Source organism: Phoenix dactylifera, chromosome 1 (assembly GCF_009389715.1).
Source record: "Phoenix dactylifera cultivar Barhee BC4 chromosome 1, palm_55x_up_171113_PBpolish2nd_filt_p, whole genome shotgun sequence".
Lineage (NCBI taxonomy): Eukaryota > Viridiplantae > Streptophyta > Magnoliopsida > Arecales > Arecaceae > Phoenix > Phoenix dactylifera.
The window spans coordinates 1,258,492-1,266,496 of NC_052392.1; the positions used below are offsets into that span (position 1 = coordinate 1,258,492).

General features: G+C 35.8%; 1 long non-coding RNA gene across 1 annotated transcript; it reads right to left on the reverse strand.

Moving 5' to 3' along the window:
• Positions 1 to 4,717: 4,717 nt before the first annotated feature.
• On the reverse strand, positions 4,718 to 6,152 carry LOC120113063. The gene is made up of 2 exons (XR_005514893.1): positions 5,158 to 6,152; positions 4,718 to 5,061 (listed from the first exon to the last, which is right to left on the reverse strand). It is a non-coding gene; the product is annotated as an uncharacterized LOC120113063 (long non-coding RNA).
• Positions 6,153 to 8,005: the final 1,853 nt, after the last annotated feature.

The following is an 8,005-nucleotide window of genomic DNA, read 5'->3' on the forward strand; positions in this document are numbered from 1 at the left end:
TTAGCAGATAGGACGGTGAAGTACCCCAAGGGGATTGTAAAGGATGTAATAGTTAAGATAAACGAGTTTTACTATCCTGTGGACTTCGTTATCCTTGAGACCGAACCTGTAATACATCCAGACAGTCACACACCTATAATTTTAGGTAGACCTTTCTTAGCCACAGCAAATGCTGTGATCAATTGTCGAAATGGGATGCTGAAGTTATCTTTTGGCAACATGAAAGTCGAGCTTAATGTTTTTAACATAAGTAAACAACCACCAGACGATGAAGAAATCAATAAAGTTGACATGATTGAAAGTTTGGTTCAGGAGACTTTCTTTCAAACTTATAGTAAGGACCCTTTCGAAGCTTACCTTGCCCATTCCGATGAAGGGGTCGAGCATGCGCTTCCTAATTCTGTTCCCCTCATGAGCATAGATTGTCATCAGCCAACTGTTCTTCCTCGGACTCTTCCAAAACCATTCTTAGATAATGGTTAAAAAAAAATGAATCCACAAAAATTTGTCTGGCTGAAGACATAAAACTTAGCGCTCTTGCAACCCAACATGTAAATATTATAAAAAAATAAAAAAATAAATAAAATAAAATAATTAAATAAATAAAAAAATAACTAACATGCAGGTTTGGGGGTTTTTGGCTCCAATTGTCACTTTACCCACCTATATCAGGTAACTTCTCCTCTGTCCTATTACTACTTTAAATTTTCTTTAATATTAAGGACAATGTTAGATTTAGGTATGGGGGTGAGAATATTTTTAATTTTTTTTATGCAATTAAAAAAAATAAAAAAAGAGATTTTAAATTTTTAACTCAAACTCTAATCTTTTTGGCTGTACAAACTAGGAATTGCTTTGACAATAGCTTTGAGTTAAGAAATATGATAACAGTTCTAGCTTGAGTTTTCGTCCCACCTATCTTCTGCTAATATGATACAAGATGATTTAGCATCTACACGTAAGCACATGAATAGTGGGGTATGCAAACTTGCAACTAATATGAATACTTTTAATCTTCGAGATAATTTAAAGTTATATGTGTGATGAACACCCTAATCAAAAAAAAAAAAAAGATAAGAAATTTGTGATAAATATTGTTATTTTATCATTTTTTCGTCATGCGATGCAATTTAGTCCAAAAATTATGAAAAAGGGTGTAGTCATACAATATGAACCACAAAATTATATGGGTTCGGCCAAATAGCAAGAGTTAGTGGATTAGCTATAGGTTGGGTATAGATCAGGCATCCTTGACCCGCTAATAGTTTGGGTCGAGTTCAGGCCAAACCTTAAGAGATTTGATATATGATCTGAATCAATGTTGACCTGTAGATTGCTAACCCTAACATCAATTCAGTTGTTAGCATTCTTTAAATTACCAACTCAGTAATTAGCCATTACTTGTGGTTGCTTTTCAGATATCAGTAATCAAAAATTAGCAAGAGATTTGAGGCCTCATAGTCATTAATTAAGACTTTTTTTTCAGTCTCTCGAAAATTATTAATATAAGCCTCCAGTAAATTTTCAAAATGCGCTTACCTTTCACCCAGAGGAAAAAAAAATAAAAATAAAAATGGTTCAACATATTAATGCTATCATGATCTATTGATAACAAGTCATTGAATTGCTACTTAACTAACAACATTATAATCTACCTTTTTATTTAGGAGCGGTGTGTATTATGGGGGGTACCAATGCAGGGGACCAGATGCTAACTGGACGGGGAGGGTTCATTGGGCCCGTCTGCTAACTAAAGAGAAGGCCCAACCTTTCTTGGCACCTACGATATCTATGGGGATTCTTGGTTATTAGGCCCACCATCAGCTGACGGTTTTTAATAATGGGCTTTTTGACCTTGAACTAATATAGGCCGACTCCTTTAAGCTACTCAAATAGCAGATAGGTATACATATGTAAAGATGTTATGATGTCCCTAAGAAAATCTAAGATGTTTACTTACGTGTGCAATATTGCTGTGAGTATCAAATGAAATTCTCTATAGACCATGGACATACTACAATTATTTGTTATGGTAGCATATTGATAATATTATCAAATTTCTGATATACAAGCAATATCTGATATATTTTGGAGCGTTAATTTACATTGGAAAAATCTTTGCAGAATAACAGAAAGAACATGGTTGCATCAAAATATAGAATTTGTTATATTCTAATTCATGATTTGTTCATGCACTAATCCAAAATGGACTATAATTAATCCGCAGTCAAGTCATAAAAAATAGGGTCCATGATGCACCTGTGAGGTTCATGAACTCGCCCGCAGAGTCTAAAGTTCCATTCATTTCTTTTCCAATGTCTATCTTCCAAAATATTGTAGTAAATAATGCCATCGATACTAAATGTGATACTGTGATCTCATCAGATTCAGTCCATGAACCAATATCCAACTTGTCGGTGGTGCACGATATGGTTCCTAAAACAGTCACAAAGCCATTTCCTCCATTCTTTCTTGCATGTAAACTATTTCTTTGTAACTCCTTCTGTCTGCCATCCATCGGATTTAGATCCTTAATAAAATTTAGGGGAAGTCACTCACTTCCTCCACTTTCCATAAAAAAAAAAGAGAAAAAAGATATGGCTCCTAAAACATCCTACCATGTTCATGCGCCCGCCCACAGCCTCTATAAGCTTTCATTTATTACTTCCAATTTACATCATCTAAAATATCCTAACTCTTAATCTCAGTTCCTGTCTACTAGTCCAAATCCTGCAAGATATAGCCATTAAATGCCTTCCATGTTTATTCACTATATTATGCATCCTCAACTCTATAAAAGGGTCCATAAGGACAAGCCAATGTGTCACAATCACTAATATTATTCTTGCTCCAACATGCAGCGTTCATGGAGTCCTGAAGCTTACTGGGGCATGGCTAATTCGAGAAGGCTGCTCCAATGGCTAGGAGGCTCTGCCATGGACATTGAGGGAATCCACGACTTCTTTGGGTGCACCAAACCTGCAAAAGATATTGGTGAGGTTCAAATATGAATGCCGCCTCCAAGGAGGCGACAGAGCCACCAGCAAGAAGGTGGTAGGGTCCGCATCCCAGGTTTACAGCAAAAGGGGGATGGGTTTGGAGAGTGGGTTCTGCAAGATGAACCACGAAGAGCTCTCCAAGTTGCTTTTCGTAAGTTTGTGTTCTTCTTTTGATCTTTACTCTTTTTTAGAAAATGTTTCTATCTTTAGTTTTGGTTTGAAAATTTCGGCATGACAAAGTAAACTGTTCATCCTTAGAGTTGAGAATCGGAAGGCTGACTTAATACTGCATCGTAGGACCTTACTCGACCTTTAGATCTAGATTTTTTGAGTATATTATATATTAAATAATCCAGTTATTGTGGATAGTTATATTGAGTGGCATCAAGGCATTTTGTCAACACAATTGAAGCCTTATATAAGGTAGTGATAAGGATTTGATTAAATTTTATCATGCACTAAAAACTGAATCTTTTTCTTGCATTGGTACAAGATTGAGGATAGTTAGGGAGGAGAAGATAGCAACTCAGCCCACCTCCACTAAGATACGAAGACAACATGGGTTGAGATTGAAAAACTATTTCTTGATGGGACCAAAGACCCTGTGCAACACCACTAGAGAAGTAAAGGAAGAAGGAATATCCCGGTGGAGATGAGTCCTCAAACAAGATCGACATCCATAATTAAAGAAGGTCTAAGATAAAATTGTCTGCTCAGGCTTCATGAGATAAAGAAAATTGAAGAGAGAGAATGACCTAGTGGAGATGATTGCTCAAAGCAACACCAACAATGACATAAGGTTCAAAGATATGATGATGAGCCTGCTCGGGTATTGCAAGGTCAAGAGAACTCCCATAACTTTTTTTTTTCAATTTCTTTATCGACTCTGTGTACTTTGGAGCATTTCCAATCTTTGCTTAAAAAAAAATGTACTTCTGTTATATTTATGAAGGAAAATGATTTGTCAAGTGTATAATAATTTTATATTTTTCTTTTTATATTCAGCATCATTTGTAAACATTGGCTGGTAGACTCCGTTATTCTGAGCATGTTGCTAAAAATTGTATCCAAATAAAATTTAGTGCATGTGAATTGGGATTAATCTAAATGGTCATGCCCGTTTATTAATAATAGGAGATTCTGTGTTTGATTTTTGAATGATGCATCATCAAATATCTAGACTCGATGGTTTATAACATGGATGGGTTTCTCGATAATGGTTTTTCTTAACAAGAATCTAGTTCGAATAATAATAATAATAATAAATGCAATATATTTGTTGGTACTTGCAAGAATTCAAGAGAAGAGTAATCGGCGTCTAGGTGCAATTCTATAGAAGAAGCAAGATTGATTAGAATGAGAAAACAGAAGAGGAAAAGACCAATCCTATGATCTTCATTGGTTGGGCTGATCTTGGATCACAAAATTCCAGTTTGCATCCCTAGCTACAGAATCCATCATAAAAATAGCATCATCATCATCAAATGAATAATAGCCCAATTATGGGGTCAAATGGTTTTCATATGGTCACATTGATAGATGCATCAAAAGAATTTTTTCAATTGATCATAGACATGCAACATGCTTTCTCTATCACATTTTTATTACACAGACTGGCATGACCTCATGTTTTCGGATACTAATTTGCTTTAGAAAAATCTTGCAGAATGTTTGAAGGAAATGAGAGAATTCTGCTGTTACATGCTCTCACATCAAAGTACAAAATATGGTTTATGTATTCATGAATCCTTCTGCTCTTGCATTCATGCAAATACACTCTAAAAAAATGTCATTTCTTTCCAATCCTTGTCCATCCAAATGTGTCAATAATACGTCGAACATGATTTCCACAGTCAAATCCTCAAAACAAATGGTCCCAAAATTCGATAATGTACTTGCTCGCACACTCGATACTTTCATTCACATCTTTCCAATGTCTCATGCTCCCAAGTATGATACACTGATCTCATGAGGTTTTGTCCATGATGCTAACTTTTTCCGGCCAAGCAGGTGAAATAATGAAGTTTGGAACACAATCATCTTGCGGTCATCGATCCTTTCTCTGCACGAGAACAAGAAAGAGGTCTAGTCTTGATTCTACTAATTAGTGACTGTTGATTAATGCATGTTAGTAGATAGTGGTTTTCGGAATTAGTACCATAGATTCTGTAATTGGTTGTTGGTAGAATAACAGCTACCAATGCAGTTGGAGAGAAGCTTTTAGAAACAAGGGATTTCAGCTGACCTGTTGGGCCTGCAAGAACACACAAAAGCTGAAGGAAGGGTATAAAAACAAACAAGATGTTAGATCTTTACTTATCAGGATTTGAATAACATAAGTTCTTCACATCAAAAAAAAAATAAAAAATAAAAAAAATGATCAAAGGGTGGAGGAATGCTTTCACCAAGCAACCTTTTAATTTTGAGAATAAATTGTCACCCAATTTTTCCCCTTAGATTTCAGTAATTGCGAGTCTGGTAGCCAATTACCTCTCGAATTGCTTTTTGTATGTAATAACCATTGCTGTTGCTTGATCTTCTTGAAGACGAGATACTGGTCTTGAAGGTTAAATATCAGACCGCATAAATATCAGACCACCTCATGAAAACAATGTTTTATCGGGTTAAAAAAACATCGTCCTAATGTTCATGCATTATACTCTTCTGTTTGAGTAATTTTAAGACATCAACAGACACACCAAATAGAGCAAAGCAACAGCTCCAGCCTACAAGGTGTTATATATAACGCTTATCGCATGCAAAGGGAAGGAGGATACAATGTATTACATCTAATTCAGAGTGAAACTAAGATGAGTAATCATACCATCCAGTCCCAGACTTTCCTTCTTTCTTACTGTAGTCCCTGGGTCAACGTCCAACACAAAAAGCTGTAGATCATGCAATATGCGCACAAGGATTCCATGTATTCAATAAAAAAAGGCAGCCAAGAAAAGAAAATAAATAAAAAACTGGCATCAAATAGCCTCTCTTTGGAGGCACGGTCATGGGTAATCTGAACAAACTATTGGCTCGTTTGGTTCGCGGGAAGCATTTTCCTTCCTAGGAATATGATTCCTGGGAAACAAATTCCTAGGAAAAGGATGCCTAGGAAAGTACTTTTGGCATGTTTGGTTGACCATGGGAAAGTGACAAATTTCCAAGGTGCTTATGTTTGGTTGGCCATCCACTTTCCTAGGAAAGTTATATATAATTCCTATTATGCCCTTAATAAAAATTAGGTTTTTAATATCTCTTTAATGCTTCTTTAATGCTGAAGGGACTTTTTGGGAAAAAGTAAAAATGGAGTGATTCTCGCCTCATGGAAAAGTAACTTTCCCATGTTTCTCATGGGAAAGACTTTCCCATGAAATGTGGGAATCACATTCCCATGAGAATACAACTTTTCCTTCTCTCTCCTTTGAAAACTCCAACCAAACAAGAGGCATTTCATTACTTTCCCGTTGACCACACTTTCCCCCCTTCTTTTCCCGCGAACCAAACGAGCCCTAAATACCTGAAAGGACGAGAATGATGCAGAATAACATCTCTTGGTAGCTGAAGCAGCTGCAAAACATGAAGAATAAATTGATGGGCCTATTTGTCAATTATCCTCCATTCAAAACTATAGGAGAGAAAAGAAAGCAGGCACAGAGGTAGAAAAAATGTCTGACCTTTTTTTTTTGTACAGTTGATTGTCGTTGGCCCATACTTGCTGATTGCTTCAACAGGTCCACCAAACTCCTTGCATCATCCTCAATTTTCTTTCCCACAAGATCAGGTTCAACAAGTACAGAAGATGTTTTGAGGCTAATTTTACTCTTATAGTGTCATCACGAGGAACAGGTATAAAATGGAGATCATCTTGGGGCTTGGCAAGTTATTCAAGCTCACGGTTGAGATTTTTAATTCTATCGCCAATCTCATGACGAAATTTGGTTTTGTGCAAGCAAGCAATAGGAGGATAGCAACAACATACCTACTCAACACAATAAGATGAGGATGAGTTTGAGCTGAGAAGCTTCAAGCTCTCGATCTGACATTCATCGATGATGTCGTCTGCATCGTACATGAGATCTCGCAGCTCATTCAGCCAAAGGTTGATGGCCTCGTTGTCGAAGCGTCTATTCTTTGCATCAGCAAGAACGGCCTGCATCCTCTTCAGTATTCTAAGGAGCTTCTTGATGTCGTCAGGCACACCCAAGATCTTGGCAGCCTCTTCTCTTACATAGGTTAAGAGCATCTCACACAATTTGAGAACGAAGGCATCCGAAATCATGGCTATCTTGGAGGGCCGAAAATGGAGAGCTGAAAATGGTAGGGTACTCCTTGCACTCTCCGCAAAGACAACTATTTAATGACGGCTAATACCCTTCCAATCCGGATGTATATATAGATCCGGATGTATAAGTATCCGATCCGATTCGCGCTTCGTTGTTTTCCGGCTCTGATTCACGTGCAGCGGTGGAAACAAGGATACTGTACCCAAAAAATATATTAAAAAATATGGAAATCCCACAACTTGCTCTTGGATACAGCTGCTATGGTTGTGGAAACAAGAATAATGTACCCAAAAAATATATTATTAAAAATTTAACTTCTATAACCTCACAACTTTCTTTGCGTTATCGGTGCCGTCACATTTAGCTGTTGGGACTTTTTGGTTGACCGGAGAGAAGGAAAGAAAGTAGGCTAAATAAAAAATAATAAATAAATATTTTATTATTTTGTTCAAGATTTTAGAAAAATAAAAGATAGGTTTTATAAAAATAAAGTTTTTATATTTTATAAAAAATTATATAAGTATAAAAAAATTAATTTTTATCAACTGAAAATTAGAATAATTTATTTTTAAAAAAAAATGCTATATATATAATAGATATTTTACATAATTTTTACAGATAAATAGGTATTCAACCAAACATAAGCTATTTTAAAATATGTTACTTTTCTATAATTAACCAAACATATAAAAATAATTTTTTAAATATTATATATGCAGCATCAGT